The 26,481-nt window shown below is 43.0% G+C and overlaps 1 long non-coding RNA gene across 2 annotated transcripts in view; it reads left to right on the top strand.

Annotated features, from left to right (window-relative positions):
• LOC140917316 (uncharacterized) overlaps window positions 1-26,481 on the top strand; it is a 75,686-nt gene that overhangs the window by 7,275 nt on the left and 41,930 nt on the right. The window lies entirely within an intron of this gene.

Below are 26,481 nucleotides of genomic sequence, written 5' to 3'. Positions count from 1 at the left end.
CTAATTCTGCTTTTCTTCTCAATGGTAGCCCATAAGCCTCTTCTTGTGTAGAACACTTATCAAATGGTTAATTTGTATAAGGCCACTGCTTCCACAGACATGTTGCAATAGTGTTACACTCTCAGTCAATGAGAATGAGTCCTGATGAAACTGGCCATGGTACTGGAGAAGAGTTTCGGAACCAGGCAGCGCTAGAGTTCAGGCAATTTTCAGTTAAATTCAGATGTCATAATTCTTCTCTAATTTTTCTTACTCTCAGCCAATGAGAAATCTTTTTTCTAAGAAAGGAAACACACACATACAAAGAAACTTGTGTGGATTCATATTTCCAGTGTTTCAGGTATTTACCTGTAAGAAGATGTAGGTCTTTTCCTATTAATTTTTCCCCCATAGTGCCAAATACTGGTGTTTCTTTTCTTGTAAACAAATTTGTATTCAGATATTACAGTATGTGGACTGAATTATTTTATACATTGCACTCACACTTGCCTTAATCGGTCTCAATTCTATAGCCAATAGACCAAATTACTAAAGTCAATGGCATTTCATAGTTTAAATAGGGGCAGAATTTGATTTAGTGGTGCCAATTTTAATTTCATCTACCCAGTAGTCGATCCAAAGTAACTACATTGACTCCTGGAATTGACACCTCCTCATCTATTGTTGGGAGTGGGCTACATCCACTCTGATTGAATTGGCCCTGTCAACACTGGTTCTCCACATGTGAGGTAACTCCCTTCTCTTCATGTGCCAGTATATTTATATCTGCATCTGTAATTTTCACTCCATGCATCTGAAGAAGTGGGGTTTTTACCCACAAAAGCTTATGCTCAAAAAAATCTGTTAGTCTTTAAAGTGCCACCAGACTCCTTGTTGTTTACATTGACTTCAGTATACACCTCTACCCTGATATAACACTGTCCTCAAGAGCCAAAAAATCTTACCACATTATAGGTGAAACTGTGTTATATCGAACTTGCTTTGATCCACCGGAGCACCCCCCGGAGCACTGCTTTACCGCGTTATATCTGAATTCGTGTTATATTGGGTCTCGTTATATCAGGGTAGAGGTGTATTTATGTTTTCCCTGTTAATAGCTATTAGATGTTTTATTTTCTCTGAATCATCTAATGCCTAATAATTCAACATTCAGGATGATACTCTCCCTTTAACTTGTTGCCTAGTCTACACTATGCAAAGTTAGGTTGATGTAAGCTGCCTTGCATAAACCTAGTTGTGCATATGTCTACACTTTGTTCTTTAACCACTTAAAATCTGCCTTTTATAGTTAATAAAATTTGTTTTGTTTATTATAAAGCCCAGTTTCTGTTGTGCATGTCTTCCTCCACATTGAGGGAAGAGGCGAATTTCATAATATACCTTTGAATCTGCACCCCAAGGGAGGTGGACACCTGAGTGTTGGGGCAAGTCCCTTAAGCTGAGGCTTCCCACAGCTGATCTCAGTATCTGTGTCATTCTACAGTTAAGTGTGGCCCTGCCTGTGTGTGTGTGTGCCAGAGGAGACTTAATAGCCTGGCTCAGCAAGAAAGGTAAAAAGGGTGCCCTGGCTGGCAGAACAGGTGGGCTCAGTGATATCCCAGCACATCAGGTGGCATCTTAACTGGGGGCAATCTGTCACAGACGGTATGGAGGGCTGCACAGGTTTCTGGGATTTTTTTTTAAAAAGGCATGAAAATTATGGGATAGAAACAGTTGCACACTGGGAAATTGACCACTTGTTCCCAGTCACTTTGCGCAACTCATTTCTGCCCACAATGCATTGCCAAAATTTCCCAAAAGACAGTGCACTGGATGTTGGCACATTGCATATGGCAGTACCTACCCATGGTGCACCACATTGAGCATCAACACGCACTCTTGGTGACAACACAGAAAGCCAAGTATACACATGTACACACGATATGACGTAAATTGCGTCAACCAAAATTCGTAGCATATACATGGCTTGTGTCTTTTTAAGTACAGTAGAATTGTCTAATTGCTGGACTCTGCTGAATTGTTGAGCTTCACAGTATTCCCTTGCCTTAAGGGCACTCCTAACCATTACTACAAAATACTGTTTAAAAAAATCAGTTCTGTTATTTAAACAGTACTTCTCCAAATATTGTAAGCAATTAGCAATCCCTGTTTTTAAGATCCCTATTTCCCTTATGCAAGCTCACACATGCTTCATTAAACATAGCTTGTTCCTCAAGAATTCAGTTTACCTTGTTTATCTGCAGTGTAATAGGCCTAATTAGGAAATTAAATGTTTTGTGAAGTACTTTAGCTAATAGTGTCCATCCAAAAACAATTGTTACTGTTAAAGATATAGTATCAACCTGTTATACACAAATGCATTCTCCTTCCATAGATGGAGGATGCCATATGTATTTTCTTCAATGGGAAAAAAAAACTTTAGCAGATGTGTTTTTAAAGTCATTTTTTTTGCTCCAGAGCAAACCAAACACAGAATCACTGAGGAATCAAGAAATGTTGACTTATGAAGTATTACCTTGTTTTAAAAAATGTTCATGGGTAAATCTGAAACTTCATACTCTAGCAAACTTTCCACAGAAATCAGTGGGAATTATGCTTGAGTACGGCGCTCACCTCTAAGACGGCTGTGTATAGAAAAGTTATCCTGCCAGTATATTGCTTCTGCCAGGGGATTTGCCCTTACTCTAAAGGAAGGTTTAGAGTTCTTCAGTCTAAACATATATGACTATGACCATTTAGACACCAGATCATAATTCTTTATCTATCTTTTTACAATATCTTCAACAACAACGAACAGAGGCCAAAATTCTTCTCTTATGGACATTGAACTTAGTGGGGTTACATGGGGATAACCCAGAACAGAATTTGGATCTAAATGTTCTATTTTAAACTTTTTATGTATAGAGACAACTAGAAGGCACTTTAATCTAGAAAACAAAAGAACAACAAGATCCAATGACTGGAAAATCAAGTCAGAAAAACTCAAAGTGGAAATAAAATACACACTTTTATTAGTGATGGTAATTTTATTTTTATTTTATTTATATTTTATTTTTATTAATGATGGTAATTTTCCATCAAGTTGAGTATATAAATGACAATGAGATGTTTTTCTAAAAAAGATGCCCTAGTTCTATGCCAAGCTACTGGGCTTGATAAACTGGTAAAATTCTATGGCCTGTATTATGCAGAAGGTCAGACTAGATCCATATAATGGCGCGTTCTGGCTCTAAAAATCTATCTGTCTCCTAAAAAGAGCATTAATAGAGACAGCCAAATTTTGCTCTCAGATAAATCCATACAATATTACTGCCTTCTATAGACTTGCACAGACTCAAGCAAGAAAGTAATTTTGCCCTGCAATTACATTCAAAGATTAGGCACATATGTCATGTTCGCTCTGGTCCATTGGAATGTGTACCTCCATTCAAGATGCATGCTACTACATTGTCATTTCTTTGCTCTGCAGTAAGCACGGTCCCCGCAAGACAGATGTTTGAAAGGAAAAGCACAGTTTCCTTTACTCATGCTGAGCCTCATTAATCAAGTTCCTTGTCTCAAAATAGCTCTCCATGGTTCCGTGAAAAATTATTTCACTAATTTTAATTCGTGACTTTAAACTTCTCAAATGTAGTTTAACACAAATATTTTTAAATGTGGAACTTCCTTTTCTGGTATGAGAAAGCAAAACTAGATGGAACAGACATAGCTATTTAATTTCTTATTGATATAGGCATAATATACAGTATCAATCTATACCAGATCTGTGACATCCCAGTGTTCATGATGTTGCACACGATGGCCACTTGGAAACATAACTCAGAACATCCTCCTCCACCTCTTTCACTTGAGTTAATCGAATCTTCTGAGTACTGTACCTCCTTTACTCATTGAACAGTTACATTTCCATCCAATAGGAGGCAATGGTAGACCTACACATTATTTATTCTTTATATTACAGTACTACATAGAGGCTCCAACTGAGATCAGGGCTCCATGGTGCTAGGTGTTGTACATAGAAACAGAAAGAGCCAGTCTCTGCCCCAAAGTTCTTACTGCCTCAATAGACAAGACAAATAAAGGGTGGGAGACAAGAAGGATTATTATTCCCATTTTCTGATGGATTACTGAGGTTTGGACGGATTGGGGCCTTAATCAAGCAAATTCCTTAAGCATATGCTTAACTTTAAGCACATGACTAGTTCCATTTAAATTAACTAGATTACTTAAAGCATCTTCTTAAGTGCTTTGCTGGATTGGAGCCAAAGTCACACAGCAAGTCAGTGGCAGAGACAAGAATTAAATGCATATCTCCTGAGTCCCAATCTACCAACAAGATCATCCTTCTGCTCATTATCTGTATGGGTAAATATTTGGTAATAGCTTGGTTTTGCATTGTACTCTAGAGATCTAGTTCAGTACTCAGTGAAGTAAATGATAATCTTTCCACTGATTTAAATAGGATCTAGATCAGGGTTCTCAAACTTCATTGCACCATGATCCCCTTTTGACAACAAAAATTATTACACGGCCCCAGGAGGGGGGATGGAAGCCTGAGCCTGCCTAAGCCCTGCTGCCCCAGATGTGGGAGAGCCAAAGCCAAAGCCCCACCAGCCTGGGAGGAGTGGGGGGGCGAAGCCCAAAGATTTCAGCTCCAGGCAGGGGTGCTGGAACAATTTGTATAGTGTAGGTTCTGAGAGCCATTGAACCAAACTGTAAACTGTATATAATGGAAACCACTTCAAGCGAGGGGGTGAGGCAGCACCCACCGTAATTTTAGTTCTAGCACCTATGGGCAGGGGGTCTGTAACCTGAGCCCCGTCGCCCAGGGCTGAAGCTCTCTGGCTTCGGCCCCAGGCGGTGGGACTTGCACTTTGGAGCTGACCCAGGTGAGGCCCCAGCAAGTCTAAGCCAACCCAGCAACCCCATTAAATTGAGGTCCTGATCCACAGCTTGATAACCACTGACTAGATTGATCCCTAGAGGAGAAACTTGTTTGTGCATGTTTCTTTTGCATTTCAATATTCTGCTTATTATACTTGTTACCAATGTTTCTTATTTATTATCACACCCACTACCAGGCCTTGAGTCTGATGCCAGCAATGGGGCAAATGCTGCTTACCTTACTCACCCTGGCAATGAGTATTGTAGTATGTACTGAAGGCAAAGTAATGAGAACAGATATTAAAACCATCTCAAAGCCTGTGAAGTTGCTATTGTTTCCCCCCCCCAAGAACATCAGCATTTCACGTACTATATTTTTCTTACTGAAAATACCTGCAATCTAGACACTATATTCCTTTCCCAATCATTGCTTACACCATAATTACTGTGATCTCGGTTAAAGTACCAGCAATTCAACTGCTAGAAATTTATTCAAATACTGACAATATAAAGGCCTCATTTCCCCAAAGATTCTGTATTTCCTTTCAATATTTTCTTTAGATCAGATGAAAGAGAGAGTTGCTTAGATACCTACTTACTGAACAATCACAACAGATAAATAGCTGGGCTTTATTTAGAGAGGAATAAGTTTGTCTTACCTTTTGTTCTGAAGATGATTTAAATACATTAGGCCAAGTTGGCAGCTGTTATAAATGTGTGCAACTTCCACTGAAGTCAGTGGCATTGTGCCCACTTATGCCAGCTGTGAATCTGGCCTAATATCTACATTAGAAGTGCCTTCAAATGGAAACTGTGGCTGTTACAGACCTGAAGCAATGGGCTCTTAATGATTTCTGAAATTGATGCAGAAGTAAATATCCCAGAGAACTGGAATAATTTAGTCACTGATATGGATACCTTCTCTACAAGATTGAAAAGAGGTTTGTCAAAATATATTGAAATCCTGTTTGTCCATTTATTCATGAGGTTACTGCCTGGGTTACTATAGTAACCAGGTATCCCTTGATGACCTGCCTTGGTGCCAAAAGAGTTTACATTTATGATTATCCATTCAGCTGTAATCATTGCAGTGCATTCATGAAGTGCTATGGGGCTACTTTTGTTCTCCTATATAAAATAACCCTGAGGAGAATAATTTCAAAGCTGGCTGGTTTTGTAAATAAGCAAAATAAAAAATGGATCCATTAAACTAACAAGAAGTGACCAATTTGTTTGTACTGCAGGTGGTAGCCCCTTTCCTCCCACCCTTTGTTTATCATCGTTTCAGGGTGCTAGCTCTTTGGACAAGGACTGTCTCTTCCTATAGTTTTGCAGCGCAACTAAACCAATGTTGGTGCTCCTGCAGTATAAACAATAATAGCCAATGACACCAAACATTGTTGTAGGTCAAAAATATAGATTAATACATTTTTACAAGCTTTGGATGGATTCGGTGTAACAGGCTCCTGCAGAAAAATGTATGGTAATAAACTACGAAGAATATTTTATCCCGGATTCACCTCTCACTTACACCAGTGTATGTCAGAAGTAATTCCATGGCCATGAATAGAGTTATGTCAGTGTAATTGATACTAGAAGTCTTTAGCCTTGAAGGAAATAAAATAGGGATCAACCAAAGTTGTGAAGAAAAAGGCCTGGATCCCATCTTGCTCTCAGTCTGGAGTAAGGCCACTAAAGTCAGTACTGCTGTTCTTTCGCTTTATTTTCCTTTTTTCTGACCATCTTTAGTTTTGGATGGAAAGGAAGGATAGATGAGGAGAAGAACCAATCGGATTTATCAACAGCCTGGATGTGGGAGGAGGGAGAGAGACATTGAGGGTGTGCTAGCAAAGAGAATGGTGTCATACATTAACGAGGGAGGAGTGTTGGGAGGAAAGGGAAAATGTCTCATTTTAGCCATGCTGAGTTTGGGTCTGCAGCAGACCATAGAGCATAAAAGGCAGAAAGGGAGTTGGAGATTGAAGTGAGTGGGGCACATCAGGGGGAGTGAGTGAATTTGGCAGTCATCACCATACAGGTGAGAGCTAAGGCAATGTGAACAGATGGGTAATCCCAGGAAGAATATATAGAGGGACGAGAGGAGGATACCAAGGGCAGAACCGAAAGCATCCCAATAAAAAGAATGGGAGAGAGGCAAGAGAGGAAGCAGCAAAGGAGAGGGCAGAGGGGAACCAGAGGAGCAAAGACTCATGGACACCAAAGGATGTATAAGTTCATGATGAGAGAGTGACAAACTATGTAGAAGGCAGTGAAGAGACTGAGTTGAGTGGAGGAGAGGCTCTCACTTTCCATGGTCACATGTTTTGCGTGTCTTTGTTAACAGAGAAAACCACTGGGCCAAAGTGTCTTTTCAGTGATGAATGACTTATCGTAGACATTTAAGGTCTTGGGGGCAAATTCAGCCCACACAGCCATAGTAGAGCTCAAGTCCAGCATTCTGCTCTGCAGGTGGAAGTTTAGCACTGTAGGCACCGCAGAATATCACAGACAAGAGCCAAGGTTTTCAAAAAGGGATCCCTACAATCAGACTCCTGAATCCTTATTTATGTAACCCTGCTGCTCTTGTGACTGTTTTATAGGTGCCCTGCCCAGAATGTGCAGAGAGGCCAGATTCTGATCTCACACAATAATAATTCCACTAACTTCTTTAGTTACAGTACCTGAGTCTCCTCCCACCTACAGCTGGTATAACACTTCAGTTGAATCTTTCCTGATTTGCAGCATCATAAGTGAGTGAAGAATCAGGCTTTGTATGCATATTTATGGAAACAGTTTCTGGATACAGCCTTGGATTCAACAGAGTGACAACTGGGATGAATTTGGTCTGCAGTATGCCAGAAGGTGGGATAACATTTGGGCAATTTTGCAAGCACATGGATGTTGACCTGAGACAATGGAACACTGAGAACTCTGCAAGGTCAAAAATGTTTTCAGCACATAATTTCTGAGAAAGAAAAAGTTTGGAGCTTCATAAATTGTTTCACAATTTCCAATGAGTATGATTTATTGTGAAAATAGGAAGTGCGCTGGAAGTCAGACTTCCTATTTCAGACCCAGGCACACGCTAATTATTCACAGGCATGTAGAGAGTTTCTAATTACTGTATCTCTACCTATTTTTGCAGACTTTAATTCTTTTGTCACCTGGGCCCAGAACTTGCAAAACACCCCTGTGTGCTAACAACCCAGGATAGAACTGTTTTGAAAGCATAAAAGAAAAATAAATTGTATAAAGACTATCCCATAGGTAAAACAGAGTATTTAGAAATTGCATTGTTGTAAAGTGGAAAGGCTGAGGGCAGAGAGAAGATATCTCATAAGGTATAAAATAATAGTGTTATTTGATGTGCAGCTCCGCCTGCCATCATATATAACAAAGATGAATGAAAATACAATGTTCTGAATGTCCTAACACATCAAAGCAAACAAGGGGAGTCCAATAGAAAACAAAGGAAGAGAGGGAACATTATAAAACATGGGACCCAATAGTGGTCATTCTATAAAGAACTAACCTCCACCTCTGGAAAATGTACTGGTTTTAGATTTTTAAGCATGGGACAGATTTCATAGAGCACTAGCTCCACATACAGAGGCCCCTGACAGCAAAGGCTAAGCACTTGCCAACTTGAGACAAGATAGTAAGATTCATAAAACAAGCAGTGTCTGCTTATAGTCTAACACACTGTATTGGCATTGGTTCCCAATAAGTGTTTCTTCTTAGAGATGAGCTGTCCCTGAGGTTTGAACTAATTAACATGTAAATAGGTATTCAGGCATTTACAAAATCAAGCACATAAGTGTACCTAAGAATCAGCATGCAATTCAAATTTATATAATAGGAATGGAGATCCCACCAAGCGTGTTGAAACAACAGTCAACACAGAACTGCAGGGATTGAAGACAGTTCTCATCAACATTCTGCATTAGATTTTGCCTGGTGTACTTAATTAAAGAATGAACTCTATGACCATATAAGGTCAGTTTTTGGGCTCTGTAAGGACTGAAGATACATATTATAAAATACTTACTGTAAAGTTTCAAGAGACTTAATTGTGGAAGGTGCTGAGCACTCTGGCCCTGATACAGCAAAGCCCTTCACCACATGCTTAACTTTCAGAATAAATAAATAATAAATAAATAAAAATGCTTAAGTCCACTGAAGTAAATGCTCCAGCAAAGCTCATGTTCAAGTGCTTTGTTGGATCAGGGATGAAATGCTCGCTCAACACCTTACAGAGATCAAATCCAAGATAACTCGTTCTGTAGTTTGGCCAAGTTAAATATGCTGAGCCACAACTTTCTGTTTTCATGATAGAGAATACAGTTCATGTGTGTCCAAAGCAATTTCTGTAGGTGTAAATGAGGTGAGGAGAATGTAAGTTACTCACCCACTTTAGGGAAACAATTGGATTTTTTTAATTTTAAAAACATGCTAACAAATTGCTACGTGAAGATTTTTCTACATCTTGTGTCTCATGTTATTTGACTCTGTGATCTCTCTCTTTTGGTGTATATCAAAGGGAAGCATTTACATGCAGAGCGAAATGGATTTACTAAATCGCACAATGGGATATTTTATGCGGAACAGGGCATTCATATTTCTCACCCCGACACTGAAATTTGGGAACAAAGGGACTTATATCATAGACATTCTGTCTTTAAAAAATAAATAAATAAATTCTCTGAAATCTCTGGGCTGAACTAGCTGTGACTAAAGCATACATTTAACAGAAACTTAGCTGGTCATTTAGAGTCTGATGTTATTTCTGCTTTTTAAATTTCTGCCTTTGCGGTCAGCACCAGAGAATATTTTTCATGCAAAATTGGAGGCTTTTGTGGAAAAACAGTTGAGAGGTATGTGTACGAGGGCTAGCCTAGAAACAGTTCTCATCATCCCATGAGAATTTAAGATTTAAAAAATTTCTCCTATCCTGAATTGTGATAAAAATCAAAATCTGTTTTTCACAAACCAACAAACTGAAGCAATGTTTTGTTTCGATCGAAATACCTCGTTTCTATAATTTCAAACTGTTTTGTTTTGGTGTCGGCCTTTTCAAACTTCTGATAAATTAACTTTCAAAAATATATTTTTTTAAAACTGAGAAACAAAGACATCAAAACAAGATGTTTTGATACTTTTAACACTTTTTTAAAAATATTTTGCCAAATTGGGAAATTAAGCAAAACTCTTACGCATGAATAGTTTCAGTTTAGATGAATCAGCATTTTTTGGCAAAAATAGTTTCCTCAAAATAATATCCGCCCAACTCTAATGAGCACAATAAAGTCTCATTGCCAGTTCTGTCTGTGGCAATAGCTTTGATAAAAGATCATTTTTTCCCTTGATAAATGAATCATCTCCTAGTTTGTAGCATAAGTAGAAAATGTGATCCAATTTGTATGGGGAACTTGTAGTGTATTTCACAAACCTAAAAATGTCATCAAAGTATTACAGTATTTATCATCTAAAAGTCCAATAATCTATTCCTTTCTAAATTCAACAGCACATATCTGAGAATAAGTAAATCACAGCCATGAGGCATTTTGATTTAAAACTAACATGCATCTCTTTACTGCTAGTTTACCACCTCATTTTGAATCTCACACATATTAAGAATAATAACCCTTCAAAACTATCAGAAGTTATGCCATCTCAGTGGAATCATCAGACATTCTGTCTGTGGAAATAAAATTGGTGGCGGTGAAAGATGGAAGCAAAACTGATAAATTGCACACCTAATTTAACGCTTCAAAATCCGCTCCCAGCTTTATCCTTATCGAATTAAATGTAATCTGTGTTTTGTGGGAAAGCAACATGCTGAGTAACTGAGATAAATTAACTTGTCACCATCTTTCAAATCTAAAACAATTTAAATGTAAAATACGTAAGATAAAAGTAGAATGAAAGTTATAGACTGATGTGCTGAAGTCAGATTGATCCTTATTTGTAAGAATGACAGGTTTCAGAGTAGCAGCCATGTTAGTCTGTATCAGCAGAAAGAAAAGGAGGACTTGTGGCACCTTAGAGACTAACAAATTTATTTGAGCATAAGCTTTCGTGAGCTACAGCTCACTTCATCGGATGCATTCAGTGGAATGAGCTCACTTCATCCGATATATTCAGTGGAAAAGCATTCCACTGAATGCATGCGATGAAGTGAGCTGTAGCTCACGAAAGCTTATGCTCAAATACATTTGTTCGTCTCTAAGGTGCCACAAGTCCTCCTTTTCTTTTTATTTGTAAGAAGTTTCTAATCAAGTTTTGTATGGGATGGATCAATATTGTGTCATGCAACACAAAAGAGCAAATTAAAATAACAGAATTACAGACACACAAAAATAAGCCTATATATGTCTCAGGAGGCAATTATTCTACATCATGATTATTACTATCTGCTTTCATTCTTCAGATGACAGAGGCACTAGAGTAAGTCGAAAGGCAACAGTCTGCTCTGTGTTATAAATACTGTTGCCATACAGAAGTATATATGAACAAATATATAGCCCTTTGTCACTGAGTGCATCACTCACTGCAGAGCTGGTACCTCCTCCTGGTCACTCTGGTGATTAGCTTGAGGTCAACACCCCCTGTCGGCGGTTTGCATACTGTCACTGCAGCCCCTCTCACAGCCTCAGGAACTGCAGTGTCCTCTTCGTGGCTTGGCCTTCTGGTCATGTCATCATCCCTAGGTGGCGGGGGGGAGATTAGTATCACAGTCCAATAGTCCAGTGGTGAATGGAGGGGAGGGGACCTGAGCCCGCCAACTACTCCGGGTCCTAGCCCAGGGATCCTATTGACCACAGCCTCTTTCTGTGACTTTTTAGCATCTCACCATCCTGCTATGTCTCCCTGGGCCACTTCCCCATGGCCCCAGCACCTTCTTCACCCTTGCCTCAGGGCATGTCACTACCCAGTCCCAGCAGCCAGACAGGAACTCCCTCTTGCTTTCCCAGTCCCTGCCAGTAGTTGCTCTGTCCAAGGTGCTGCAGGTGTCAGTCTATATATGAGAGAGAGAGAGAGACCATACTTCTTGAGCTCCCAACAACTGACTTCAACTCTTCCCTGCAGCTCCTTTTATTCGATCCTGCTGGGCCCTGATTGGCTGCTTCTTGCATCCTCTCTCCTATTGGCTGCACCTCACACAGACTCTCTGGGCCACTCTGAGGACTCATATCCACTGCCCCCTGGTTAGATTAACCCTTTCTGCACCCATGTGGGGCAAACATCACACCCTTGCCAAACTAACTCTTTTTCAGAGTGCTGCAAAGCATCCTAGTTTGCACCATATACTTGAATCTTTTGCTAGGCCCCAAGGCCCATTGCATGAGTGACACAGGCTTTAGCCTTACCAATGACACACACAAGAATGAGACACCATGAAGAACAACCCATGCCCACCCACACCCTCAGCAGATAGGTAAATAACACATGCATGGATTTGAAGGCAATCTCCTACCTACCCAGATTTATACACGTATCTCCCTGTCACATAGATGACAATAAAGTAAATAAAACAGACCACAGCAAAGGAATAACACACCAAAAACAACAGCACAACAGACTGGGAGCTAAGTTGGAGGTGGGGGGTGAAAGAAAAACAGGATCGGGAGAAGGAAAGGGTTAAGGTTTTGTAATAATAAACAAACATGAATATATAAGACCATTCCCCACCTCCTAACACTTACAAACTCCTCCAACCTTAGTTCCCTGCCCATCTTCTTCTTGAGGCAGCTGGTAAGACCCAAGTTGCCTCCTGAGATGGAGTGTTGCAGCACTATAGTATTGGCTGGCTTTAAAAAAAGCCCCTTACTTTATCTTCACCCCTGGGTGTGGCAGGTCCTCTCCTGACTTCAACTGGGCTTGCTGGTTTCCTGATTGGGATTCCTTTGGGGTCTTGACTGTCTCTCAGTAGTGAATGTTGTTGGGTTGAACCCTCTCTCTCTGGATGCTGGTCATGGCAGGGCTGGAGCTGCCTGATCCATGCAGTTAGCATCTCAGAACAGTGCAAAACTTCCTTGGCAGTAGAGGGCGAGGGGGAATGTAGCAGGACTTCCCTGAACTGCTCTCTCCCTCTCTCAACTTCCAAATTGAAACTGAAAGTACATTCACTCCTTCCCTCCCTCCTTTTCTTCCTGTCCTTGTGTAAAGTTAGGCTGTCCCTTCGCTGGCCATGTGGAAGCCTCTTATTGGCCCCAGCAAGGGGTTCTCGTTCCTTCTGTCCCCAGCCCTGACTCCAAGCATGCTGAAAATGTGGGGAGGGTCAGACTGGTTTGGAAGCCATCTTAGTTGTAGTTCCTGTTGGTAGGGTCCTCTCTAGGCTCAGCCTGCAGCTCCACAGTCTGGCAAGCTCCAAGTAGGGATTACATAAGAAAAGAATCAATTCATTTTCTGTTCACTGACAGCATCACCCATTCCTTTTCAGACAGATGCACCTGGACGTTAACCATTTTGCCATGAATAATCAGCTCAACTATTCCTACCATGTATGAGCATCTAAGGCTGAGACCAAGAGCAGTAAGAAAGGGAGGTTTAAGCCAAGTAGATTGGAATGGAAAGACCCAGTTAAAGCAACATCTGGAAGAGAACACCCCAGCACAGCAATGTGGCAATGCATCACATTCCAAATTATTCTCTGGTGACATGGTATCTCCTTGTTAATGAGATTGCATGAGGCAGAAGTACACAGAAATATGCTTATGGGGCTCTTCCTGTCACCCCATCAAGAAATAAAGACAATTGCCCAGCTGGCTGACTCATTTCCTGGTTTAATAAATTTAGAAATGTAATGGGGGTTAAATTTGGAAACTAAGAAAATCTTTAACAGCTGTCTCAAGCTGAGCAACTGAGGGCTGGTGCAAGTCTGCTTTCCCATTTGTAGCCATAGTGTTTGGGATAAGTGATGCATTTGTGGATCTCCATATTTAGCTCCCAATCTGTCTGTATTCTTCTACCTCTTAAATGGGTAACTTCATTACCTCCAGGTGAGGATCAGAGTAGCACACAGCTGATTCAGAGTTGCCTTTCCCCATAGTATTCTTCTACCTCTTAAATGGGTAACTTCATTACCTCCAGGTGAGGATCAGAGTAGCACACAGCTGGTTCAGAGTTGCCTTTCCCCATAGTGCAAATTGCTTGGCCATTGCTAAGGATCAGGGCCACAATATTAACTACAGAATATCTTCAGAGGGGAAGAATTGGGCCCCCAAGAGTGGTTAGTTGAGATGGAACTTCTAGACTAAAGAAATCCTATTTGGATCCTGGCTAGTTCCGCTTGTGTTCATGTTGTTTCTTTTATGGTACCTGCAAGAGGCTCCAAGATATGCTAATAGAAGAGTGACAAAACTTTGCACTTTGGTAATGCCTGTCCCCAGAGGAGCCAATAATGCTTTATTTATCATTGAATAAAGCAACATCATGCTCATGGGGCAGGTCCGAAGTGAATGTTAGAATTTGGGGAGAGAGGTTTGTTTTGGTTTTGGGTTTCTGTGATTGTTTTTTTGGCTGTGTGCCTCTTTTTTCTTTTTTAAGAATTTGTTTTAATTTAAAATTAAACAAAACCAGAACTGAAAGCCACGCCATGTGCTCTCATCTTCCCGATACAGTTTAGTCGGAACACTGCCATTTTAAAAAGATTTAAGAAATAGCACAATGTGTCCATGAATTTCTACATCAAGAGTCAAAGCAATGCCGGGGGAAACTTGCTGAAGTTAATGGAGCGCCACCTGGTATGAAATGGCCCCACAGTCCTAATACTCATCACCTATTTCTTTTCTTGACATTTGTAGGTGGTCAGATTTGCAGATGAATGCTGAGTAAGGGCTCAGAGATTTTTGCATCTTGTTTCATGCCCAGGAGAAACCCCACATGGGGTTTCATGCAGTTGCTAGTAACTACATTGTCTTTTTTTTTTTTAAATGATGATACCTGCAGTAGACATTTCAACTCATTTAATACAAGAAACTTGCTTTAAGGCATTAGACGGGCAGACTATTTCAAGAAGTGACAAGTATGCACAAACTAAAATCTGGCCCAAAGGGAGTGGGAAGGAATGTTCAACCAAATTTGTGCAACTGAGTATGCAGTAAATGTCTATAACAGGGGTCGGCAACCTTTCAGACGTGGTGTGCTAAGTCTTCATTTATTCACTCTAATTTAAGGTTTCACATGCCAGTAATACATTTTATTGTTTTTTAGAAGGTCTCTCGCTAGAAGTCTATATATTATATAACTAAACTATTGTCGTTTGTAAAGTAAACCAGGTTTTCAAAATGTTGAAGAAGCTTCATTTAAAAATCAAATTAAAATGCTGATCTTATGCCGCCGGCCCGCTCAGCCCGCTGCCAGCCTGGGTTCCGTTCACCTAGGCCAGCAGCAGGCTGAGCGAGACCTGCGGCCGGGACCCCAGCTGGCAAGGGGCTGGCAGCCAGAATCCCAGACCGGCAGTGGGCTGAGCGGGGCCAACAGCCGGGACTCCAGACCAGCAGTGGGCTGAACGGCTCAGCCCACTGCCGGTCTGGGATCCCAGCCCTGCCCACATAGAGTGGGTACCTACCTTCTCCCTGGTTCTAGCCCATTCTCTTCCTCTCTCTCTGCACTGAGCTGAGGGTGGGAGTGCACTGAGCACAGGGCTGGGGGTAAAGGAGCGGGCTGGGGGTTGGGGTGTAGGGCCTGGCCAAGAGCTAGAATGAGGGAGCGGGCTCAGGGTTGGGGCAGGAGGTTTGGGTGTGGAGTGCTTACCTGGGCAGCTCCCATTTGGTGCAAGGGGTGCAGGTGGGAATGTGGGTGTGTGTGTGCGGGAACTCCCGTTTGGTGCTCAGGGTGGGGGTGGGAATGTGGGGGGTGCAGGAGTCAGGGCAGAGGGCTGGGAGCATGTGAGGGGGATGCTGGAGTCAGGGCATGGGGGGGCTGGGTATGTGTGGAGGTGCTGGAGTCAAGGCTGGGGTCGTGGGGGGTGCAGGGGTCAGGGCAGGGGGCTGGGGTGTGGGGGGGGATGCAGAGGTCAGGGGTGTGTGTGGAGGGGACACGGGGTAAGGGCAGGGAGCTGGGGGTGTGGGCTAGGGTCATGGGGGTGCTCCCAGCCCCCTGCCCAGAGCGGCTCACAGCATTAGGCTGGAGGGGATAAGCCCTGATTCCAACCCCCTTCCCTACCTCTTCTCCACCTCCTCCCTAAAGCAGCAAGCGTGCTGCGGCTCCGCTTCTCCCCATCCCTCACAAGGGCCATCAGCTGATCAGTAGCAGAGAAGGAGAGGAGGAGGGGCAGGAACCCAGCACGCTGGGGGAAGAGGCAGGGGACGGGATACCTTGCCTGCCCTGCAGCAGCAGCAGCCACCACAGGCCGGGGGTGGAAAAGAGCGGGCCGGGGCAGGCAGGATTTTTAATGGCACGCTGCTCCCTGCCAGGGTCCTGGCTGCAGGCCCAGCTCAGCCCATTGCCGGCCTGGGTTCAGCAGCGGGCTGAGCGGGGCCGGTGGCTGGGACCCAGCAGGCAGCAGCATGCCACTAAAAATCGGCTCGTGTGCCATAGTTTGCCGACCCTTGGTCTATAATCAACAGTGTTCTAGCAGCTCACATGGCATGAATCATGCGGCACTTCTGGGCTGATATTTTCTGTACTAGTTTTTAATATGATGTCCCTAAAGTCCACATGCACTAAAATACAGTGAATATGGGTATCAACTAAAAGGAACTGTCCAAGGAATGTTCTTTCATAGTTACCTATATTTATGGATAGTGCCTTTCACGAAAGAATCTCTAGGGACATTCATTAGGTCTCACAAAGCAAGGAGGGTAAGCATTACTATGCACAATTTGCATTTATTATAAACTCAGGCCCTAAAAGGTTAAGTGACTTGCTGAAAGACACTTATCAACTCAGTGGCAGATCCAGGAATACAAACCAAGTTGTGGCTTCCTCCTCCTCTTACAGCTATAACCCTAGACTAGTGGTTTTCAACCTGTGGTCCATGGACCTGCGTGGGGTCCATGGACTGTGTGTAAGATTTCCAAAGGGGTCCACAACTGAGAAAAGGTTGAAAACCACTGCTCTAGGCAAACCTTTTTCAGAAGAGTCTGAAGCCTGCCCCGTGTACCTCATTGTTGCAGCAAAAAATACTTAGAATGAAAGGGGCAGATTAATGTTCAGCGCAAATGGTGGGGTGTAGCAAGGCTGAGACTCACCGGTGGGGCGCCTCCCACTGGTCAGCCTGGGAATTAGCTCTCCAGCCTCTGGAGCACCCTCTGCAGACCGGTGTCCCGCTTGCCTCAAGCCCCTGTGTCTGTCCCGGACCCCGGTGCCCCTTCCCTCGGGGCTCTGCCCTCTGCAGTCCCCACGCAGTCTCTGGGTCTCCCCATCCCAGGGAATTCCCACCCTCTATACCCACCTTGCCTCAGCAGCTACTGCTAGTCCTCATCTAGCCCCCATACACTGGTTCAGACTGCAGTGCAATGGCCACTCATCATTGGCAAGGAGGGTTTGGACCTGCTGCCTTTGCCTACCCCTGGGCTGCCCCTCTGCAACCCCAGTACCTTTCCCGGCCTTTAGTAAGGCCTGCGGCCTGGGGGTTTTCCAGCCTGGAGCTCCCCAGCTCCTCTGGCCTTTCCTGAGCCCTGCTCCACTCTAGGTACCCTGCTCAGCTCCCAGGCAGCCAGGTCCATCTGTCTCCACAGCTAGAGAGAGACTGCCTGAGCTCCTGGCTCACAGCCCTTTTATAGGGCCAGCTATGGCCTGATTGGGGCATGGCCCCAGCTGTGGCTGCGTTCTCCATGAGCCTAGTCTTTGGGTCCCCCTGGGCAGCACTCCCCCTGCCGATCCAGGCTGTTTTAACCTTGTCAGGGCTGGAGCACCCGGGTGACCATCCCGCTACATGGGATTTCACAAAGCTCTTTCACTGAAACTGTGGAACTGTCTCAGCTGTTGTGTTCTGAAAAATGCTGCTTCTCCTTCCCCCCCCCATATGGATACATTCACATGCCAGCTCCCTCTCATCTTATTTCATTCCAGTCACTGCCCGACCATTTGACCAGAAACATATTGTTATAATAGTTCAGCATGAACATTTATGTTCTGTCCCCGCTGTTATAAGGTTTGGGCATTTTTCTTCAAGAAAAGCGTTCAAAATGTTCCTGAATAGAATGATTCTCTCTCTATTTCATCACAACCATTTTTTAGATTTGGGGAGTTTAAAGACTCAGTGAAACAGAGGCAAAAATGTGAAGCTGTATCTTGAGGGCAGCAAAATGACATGAGGTCAATTTAGGCTGAAAGTGTCATGTTCCACCAATGTATTTTAGGGCATCGGTCACAATGACACTTAAGCAGTGGAGACCGTGATCCAAGTCTCAGCAGCGTTCTGCTGGGAAGGTATTTTCTTTGTGGGGTTGCATTCCGTCAAGTGTCTTTCTCTGGAGAGATGTTTATGGGAGCAAGTGTGAGAAGAGGCTCTATTGTGCTAAAGCTTATAGAAACAGACCTGTCACAAGGCAAGGCACAGTTTCATCCTGATCTCCTGTGGTAGAGTTTCACAGCCAGGAGTGTGTACTGACAAGTCCTTCTCTAAACCTCCAGAGGTCCTCATCCTGGGTACAGCAGCATCTTCTCCATAAGATGGTAGTGTCTTGGAGGGATTCAGAGGGAGAAACAGTCTTTCCTCGACCTCATAGGACCTCAGCCAGTTGAATACAACCGGAGAGAGAAGAAAGAATACAGTCCTATAGGACTTACCATTAACTAGCATTTGGAGCAGGAACACCTGTCATTTCCTGTGCCTCCGATCAATCTAAATTGCACCTGCTAGTTGCCAAATCCACCTAGTTACACTACACTATTTTCCATGTACACATTGGGTCTACATTGATCAGATATACCACAAGTCACATCAGTCCTGAGTTTGGCTCAAAGGCCCAGATACTAATCTGTGTTCTGCTGGCATAAATTCAGACTAACTCCACTGAAGTCAATTAAATAAGTGTAACTGAGATGAACACCAGGCCCTTCTCACTTGGATTTATACTGATGACTAGAATTAATTGTGATGTACATCATTGTGAGCTCAGAATGAGGCCGTCGGCTTTGCTAACAGGGTAGACCAGAGAGAATTCCAAAGCCTGGCTTCCTGTAGAATCTTGCAATGTAGACTGATGTAGTTTTGGTTGACTCTCCCAGGATGCATTGCTCCAAGATGGAAGAGATTCCACCGCCTGAACTGCTGTTGTAATAGCAAGGGCACTTTGTGTGCTTCTGCAAAGAAATAAATAAGACAAGAACAAAGTCCAACACTGGCTGCAGCTACACAGAACAAACTGGTGGATAGGCATCTTCCTGGATAGTCTCGTTTGACTTCAGCCTGATCAAAAGGAGCACCCCCTGATCATGTGGGAACCTGTCGCAGAAAGTCCGAGGTCAGAGAGCCCCAGCGGATTGTTTTCGTTAGAATATTCCTCGCCTGCTATGGAAGCAAAACACAACAGACCAGCTTATTTTCCCAAATGATTAATTTTGCTGTCTGCTCTTCTCAGCTCTTCAGATTAAGATGTTTGCTCAACAAGTTTATTTATTAATTTATATTCTTTCACGAAAGATCTCCCCAACCAGAGCCTGTTTGGTGGTTTATTTTTCCTAATGAGGAAGATTATTTACAATAATTGTCCTATTATACAGTCATTAAAAGGAGTTTAAAACTGGAATCCTCACAGGCACCCAGCAGCCTGGAAAGCAGACTTTTGCAGAGAGCTAATTTCTGTCCCCTATTCTGCACTGCAGAAGTGATATAGGAGAATGAGCCCACACAGAGCTAGTTTATGGGATATTGTTTATTTGCACTGGCTGATCTGCTCCACATCAGAGGAAGTTACCTGATCCAGTGCGCCTGATTGTAGCTATTCCAAACCCTAAGGAAATGAACAACGGTAAAAGGAGAAGGGATGTAAGAATAAGAGGTCAGCTCCTGGCTTACATGAAAGTTCCTCTAAACTGCATTAAAGGCCTTAGGGCTGCCCTGAATGTTCAGCTGACTCTATGCCAACTCCTTCTGAGTCTTTCCCATGCCCACCCGCAAGGGGAGTAGATCAGGAATTAGAGGGGACAATTTGGGGCCCCCAACTAGAGCACACTGCACTCTAGTAAGCCTCATAAGCATAATGAGCTCTAGGGTGTCATTTCATGCCAGCATAAGCGATCACAGCCATCAAATTAGGCCTGAATAAAGACTGAGAGTGGCTGAGTCACTACAAAAAGTAATTTTCCCTCTTTTGATATTCACCCCTTCTTATCAACTGTTGGAAATGGGCCACATCCACCCTAACTGAATTTGCCTCATTAGCACGGACTCCCCCCTTGGTAAGGCAACTCCCATCTTTTCATGTGCTGTATATTTATACCTGCCTACTGTATTTTTCACTCCATGCATCTGATGAACTGGGTTATAGCCCATGAAAGCTTATGCCCAAATAAATTTGTTAGTCTCTAAGGTGCCACACAGACTCCTTGTTGTTTTTGCTGAAACAGACTAACACGGCTACCCCTCTGAAACACAGCTTTTGGGTTGCTCTAACTTCAGCTGAGGGCCGGTCCTCAGCCAGCTCCATGATAAGGCCCTGGGATTGGACATAAAGGTGGCTCAGAGGCAGCTTTATGTCCCCCATGCCCTACACCTGCACTAAGCTGTGCGCCAGGGAATGTAGGCATTTAGCCCAAGGGCTCAGGGAATGGAGGTTGGAACTTGCTAACAAAGAACATGGGCTAAGGAGGAGGATCAGGTCCATTTTTCCATGTTGCTATTTATCAGGTACGTTGCCCTTTCCTCTCTTCCTGCTTGCTTACTCTGTGGAGAGCACGACAGGGATTTAATTGGCCCCATTGTGCAAATTAGCTAAAATCACACTGGTCAAACCTTACATTTAAGATGCCTAGAAGATCCAGCAAAAACCAACAGCACTGTGCCAGAAAAGAGGGGTTCTGGGAGAGATCTTTTAGTGGTTCTTGAACCAGGTGAACTCACTTTCTCTTGTTAAAATATATCCATCAATATAATAATAGGCACAGGGAGGGACGACAGATACTGAACCTGCCCCCTTCTTATAATGATTTTAATTTGAGCCCTGAGTGTCCTGGGTAAGAAACTGTGTGTCAGGAGACGCTGATAATATGGGGCCCAATACTGTGCAAAGCTCTCACTGAAGTCAACAATAGGAGGGCAGTGCACAACTCAGAGAGGAGAATTGCACCCAGGGTCAACTGGGCGAACAAGACTGAGCAGTTTGTGGAGTTCTGCAACATGTCAGAACTAGTGAAATATTGAATGTGGTGACAAGCATCACTATAACAAACACTTGAAGAAGGCCTGTTGATGCGCTGGAGAAACCTGAACAGAAGATAGCCTTGGTCTGCCCATCTATATGGAGGGGCCATTTCTGCAACCCGTTTTGCAACGTGGCAGGACTAGCGGAACTCCAGAACTGCTGGAGAAAGGCCAAGGTTTTTTCCAAAAATGAAGATGAGAAAGCACTAAAATATCATAGGTGTAATCTCTGTGAGCGATCTTACTGAACTGATCAGCTTTTGGCTGACTCCTTCCTGTTGTATCCTTAGGACCAGATTTTTAAAGGCATTTAGGCACCTAAAGATGCAGAGAAGTGCCTAGGGGGATTTTCAAAAGCACCTAACTCCCATTGATTGCAATGGGAGTTAGTTGCCTACTCACAGAGGCCAGTGGAAAATCCACCTAGTAGCTCCATGGGTGTCACTGGAGTGACCTACAACTTACACCAGTGTCAATGGCAGAAGAATCAGACTTGTAGCATTTCCATGTGTTAACTCAGACATGGATTCTGATTAGATTTGACTAATCTTGGAGAAACAAGGTGGGTGAGGTAATATCTTTTATTGGCCCAACTTCTATTGGTGAAAGAGACAAACTTCCAAGTTACATAGAGCTCTTCTTCAGGTCTCCTCTTGGTAGGGAGTGGCCAGGGCCTGATTCCAATCACCCTGGAGTAAAAGTCCTTAATCCTGAGGCCACTCGGAGCCTGTTGGTTAGTCTGATAATAAGGAAATGTTAAGAGAAATGAACAGCATTTACAGAGGCTTTTATCTTCCCCAGATACTTACCTAGAGTCCCAGTAAGTTCTGAAGCAATTCCACAGCACCCGCCATCCTTCCTCTTAATGTCCCCCCAAAACAGGGGCTGGGCTGAGGCAAATTGTTATGTGATAGCAATGCAGACAGAAATTTAAACAGGCATTATTTGTGTTCTATTTCCTGCTTGCAGCAGTGCTATATCCTGCTGCTCACAGGATGTTATTGCACATGCTCAGTTACATGTACATGCGCTACTATTCGTAATATTACAACTCGTTTATAAAACACCCCTCGTTTAATATAAAAGCAAGGGAGAGAGGTAGCTCTTAGCCTGTCAACTGCCTTAGACAGGTAATGGCTAGACTGTACAAACCACATGCAGCCCAGAGTAAGGGACAGTAGCAAGCTACACCTCCCCTTGGGGAAGCTCAGTGAGATAGTTTGCCTCAGGGAGGCAGAATTCTTCCTCGTTTGGGTGGGAGGGGGTTGTGCTTGGCCCTTCAAGGGCTGTTTACTCCCCACCCCTTGGGCTGCATTAGAGGGAGCAATCCTGCTATCTGCCAAGTGCAAGGGTTGCAATTGTGGCTGGCCCTCACATGGCCCATGCAAGGTAAGGGCAAAGGCTCCATATGACTCATACCATAATTAAGAACATAGAGTTAGATAACCTCAGTATTTAAACCACCAAAGTATTTCCTGTAGTAAATACAGATCTGTGTTAGGGCAGACTGCAGCTATGGAGATACTCTCATTTATTTCCCTTAGGCAAAACTGATGCATGAACAGGGGCCACTACTGTTTGTTTTAATGTGGGTCCTTTAGAGCTGTGTTTAAGTATCACGGATAGCATATGGCCAGTGTGCTCGTCTGTTTTGCCTGCACCTTTTATTTTTGCACTTGCATTCTGTGAAGGAGAAAATCTACAAGTTCCATTTAGTTTAGGCACTTTGCCATTTTGTTTGTGAATAGTTGTTGTTTGTCCACCATGTTGGTGCCCTTCATTTTGAGCCTATTGGCGCCTTTCTACCTCTGAGGCGGGAAAAGACCAAGAATCACTTAGTACGTGTTCTGCCTAGTAACAAGAGAACATAAAGGACTGCTGCACCTGAGAGAAGGGGCTATCCTTCCTGGTGGCAGCACAGTGCATGTCCTAGCCAAGACTTCGAGAGATCTACAGAAGACCACAGAAGAAGATCCAAACTCCTGTTCCAGTTACTGATTAGTTCTTGTCTTACCTGTGTCCGAGCATCCTGTTATACTTGGTCCATGAAATCCATTGTCGTGGTCCCTTCCTTTGAACCTGGTCTAGTATGTCCGTACCTTACCTGTGGCAAATTCCCTTGTTCTGTGGTTTCGGGACCTTGACTTCATGTCAGTTTGTTAAGCCAACCTGTACCTTTGTGTACTGTTTTATTTGGGGGTCCTATTAGTTACTGTTTAAGTCTTTGTTAAATAAATCAATCAGTTTCATAGTTAAGCCTGTCTGTAGTTTCTCACAGATGATAGATGTGGGTTGGGGGAATGAATCTGCTGGATGGGGCTTTAAGGTGTGGAACCTAGGGCACATCCAGTTAACCACTAACAAAATATAAGTAGAGAGTATTCCTGGTTAACATGTGCTGCAATTATTCCACCCACAGGGACGGGGCTACATATTGCATTCCTCCCTGTGTATTGTGGTTGGCAATACACAGTATAAAGACTAAGGCCATGTCTATACATACATCACGGAAGTGGCGCAGCTGTACAGATGCAGCTCTGCCACTGCAGAGCGTCTGGTGAAGATGCCCTATGCTGATGGGAAAGAGCTCTCCCATCAGCATAATAAAACCACCTCTGCAAGCGGCAGAAGCTATGTTGGCAAGAGAAGCTCTCCCACTGACATAGTGCTGTGCAAACAAGCGCTTATGTTGGTGTAACTTATGTCCCTTGGGGGGTGGGAGGGAAGGTGGTTCACACCCGAGTGACACAAGTTATGTTAACAAAGACTGTAGTGTAAACATAGCCTAAAACTGGACTTGAGCCTTTGTCAGTGTGTATGTATTAAGCCATGTACTGCATGTGTAAGCCACGTATTAAGCCATGTACTAAATACAAATGTCACAGCACCCAGTGAAGTGGGTAAGAATTATACAGCTGGGGAAAAACAAGCCCAGGTATGTTTCCTTCTATTTATGCAGAGTGGAAAACACATGTGGGCAGAATTCGGAAAATGTGTCCAAGTGAGGGGAGCAAGTTCAGAGCACACTCAAGGCTCTGCATGTTGAGAAGGCCTGGAGCACACACAGTATGTTCCCCTCTGCACATGGTGGATTTGCAATAGGAAACCTGTGTAAAAGTTAACACTTCTCCAGAGTAGCATTAACCCCCTCTCGCTTTGTGGAGGTTTCTGCTCTCCAGCCCTGTGGTCAGGTTGGAAGGCTGTGCAGCCCCTCACAAATGTTTCTGAAATGCAGAGATGTGTACAACACAACTATAATATGCTGTCGGAGTTTAATAAAATAAATGGAAAGAACCAATTTCCAAAGCATTTCATGAGAAGCACAGGATGATTTACAGAAGCTAGAGGCTCCATGTTCACAGAAAGATAGCGCCTCACAAATTATTATCTTTCAGATCAGTCACTCAAGAGAGATACGGAATGGTTTAGAATTATTACCAAGGAGTGATTTGTATGCATAGAGGCTATTGCTCACTGCAACATCTCCCTTGTAAAATACAGACGATTAAGTAGCATGCTCCCTCAAATACTAGAAAGTTGCTTGTTTCTGTACTCACATATAGATTCTCAGATGGTCAATATTTTATTATTGCAGGGAGTAAAATACTAAGAACTATTATTTCCTTTATATTTGCTTAGTAAATCATCTAAAAGTCAAATACCCTCTAAAAGGGTCTGATGGTTCACTGGGTAATTTTAGGGGAATGGAACATAAAAGCTGCTTCTCCACTAGCCTTTGGAGAGCATTGCTCCTGCCAGTGTCTTCCAAGCTCCACTTGGAACTCCCCATCGAGGAGGGCCTCCAAATCATGCAGAGAGGAGAAGAACAAGGAATTGCAGACTCTGTATGTATGCAAAACAGGTAGCCAGACATCTGCCTAGTTCTTATGTGCAAACTGTTACTTGCAATATATGATTGTGCATGCAAAATTTCACTTCCAAACTCAGAAGCTGGTTTTAGATTAGGGTCATTTGGTCTCCTTCTGTAAATTACTGGCTTGGCCAAAATTCAGTAAAATCTATTTTATTAGTTACAAGGGTGCAGAGGAGTTTGGATTTTTAAGATGTGTTTGGCATTTATATAACTCAAATAGTTTTGGTCTTATTAACATGTAGATTTATAGTCTAGTTGCTCCTGAAAATGACTACTTACTTAGTTCACTTAGAAAACAAGTTACTGTGTTTCATTTTAGCAGAGAGAACTGACACTCGTATATGCTATTTTGTTTTCCCTTGCTTCCCTTCTTTCTCTCACATGCTCTAAAAATGTGACTTGCTTCTGCTGCATTTATCCTCTTTGCTATTTTTAATTTTTGGACTAAAATGTAATCTATACATTTAAATCACAAAACCCTATGCATTTTAATAACATTTACAGCTTGATTCACCAAAATAATATGTCCATATTCTGCTTGTACGTTAGTGTAAAATTCAGAAAATAGATTGGATCTCTTCCAATGGTTGCAACTGGAAACAGTAATAGCAAGGAATTCACAATTAAGAGTAACATACCAGATGTGCTCCAACCACTAGTAAAGATATTAACAAGGGGCAGTTACATCTGCCTTCCCGATTCATTATATTTTATTTGTTTTTAAGGGCAAATTCTGGAACCAACCTCAGTTGCTGAGCTCTGGGGATCTGTGTGTTAGGTGAAGTGGGTGAAAAAATCCCCAGGGCTGCAGTTGCCCCCACACAACCAGTGGTGCTGTCCCTTTGTGGGACACACCTACGAGTCAGCAGGCCATATCCTCTTGGACGAACTTACTGGCTGGTGCAAGAGCACTGACAATTCCCCAGAGTCCTTCCAGAGGGGGAGTTGGGATAGAGATTCACTTACATTCTATGCTACCATGCAGCACCCAGTTAGCAGAAGGCAGGATTTTCTCTTGATTTATCTGAACATCATTTGGAGGGCAGTGATTTTTTTCTCACTCTTCACAGAAGTGAGAAACTAACAGCGCAAGGCTGAAGGCAAACATCAAACCGACATTGTGCACAGCACGTTTCTCCAGGCAGTTATGCCAATTCCTCTCAGTCTTGATGTGGACACTTTGCCATGCCAATAATGGGCTCTGAAGCACAGAATGAAAGTCATGCTGAGTTCTATAACTGCATGGTTCTGTGACTACCAGTGTGGAATGAATTGGAGGACTGGGCCTAGGTTACAAGCATTGTATTCATTCTGCTTTTGAAAGGTTAAATTGTAATTTCTAGAAGTGACAATTCCATTTCACAGTAACTTTTGAAGTTTCAAAATTTGATTGTGTGTATGCATGCGC

The sequence above is a fragment of the Lepidochelys kempii genome, chromosome 9, assembly GCF_965140265.1.
Source record: "Lepidochelys kempii isolate rLepKem1 chromosome 9, rLepKem1.hap2, whole genome shotgun sequence".
NCBI classification, from domain to species: domain Eukaryota; kingdom Metazoa; phylum Chordata; order Testudines; family Cheloniidae; genus Lepidochelys; species Lepidochelys kempii.
The sequence above is the reverse complement of the archived record's forward strand: the minus strand, read 5'-3'. Positions and strand labels throughout refer to the sequence as shown.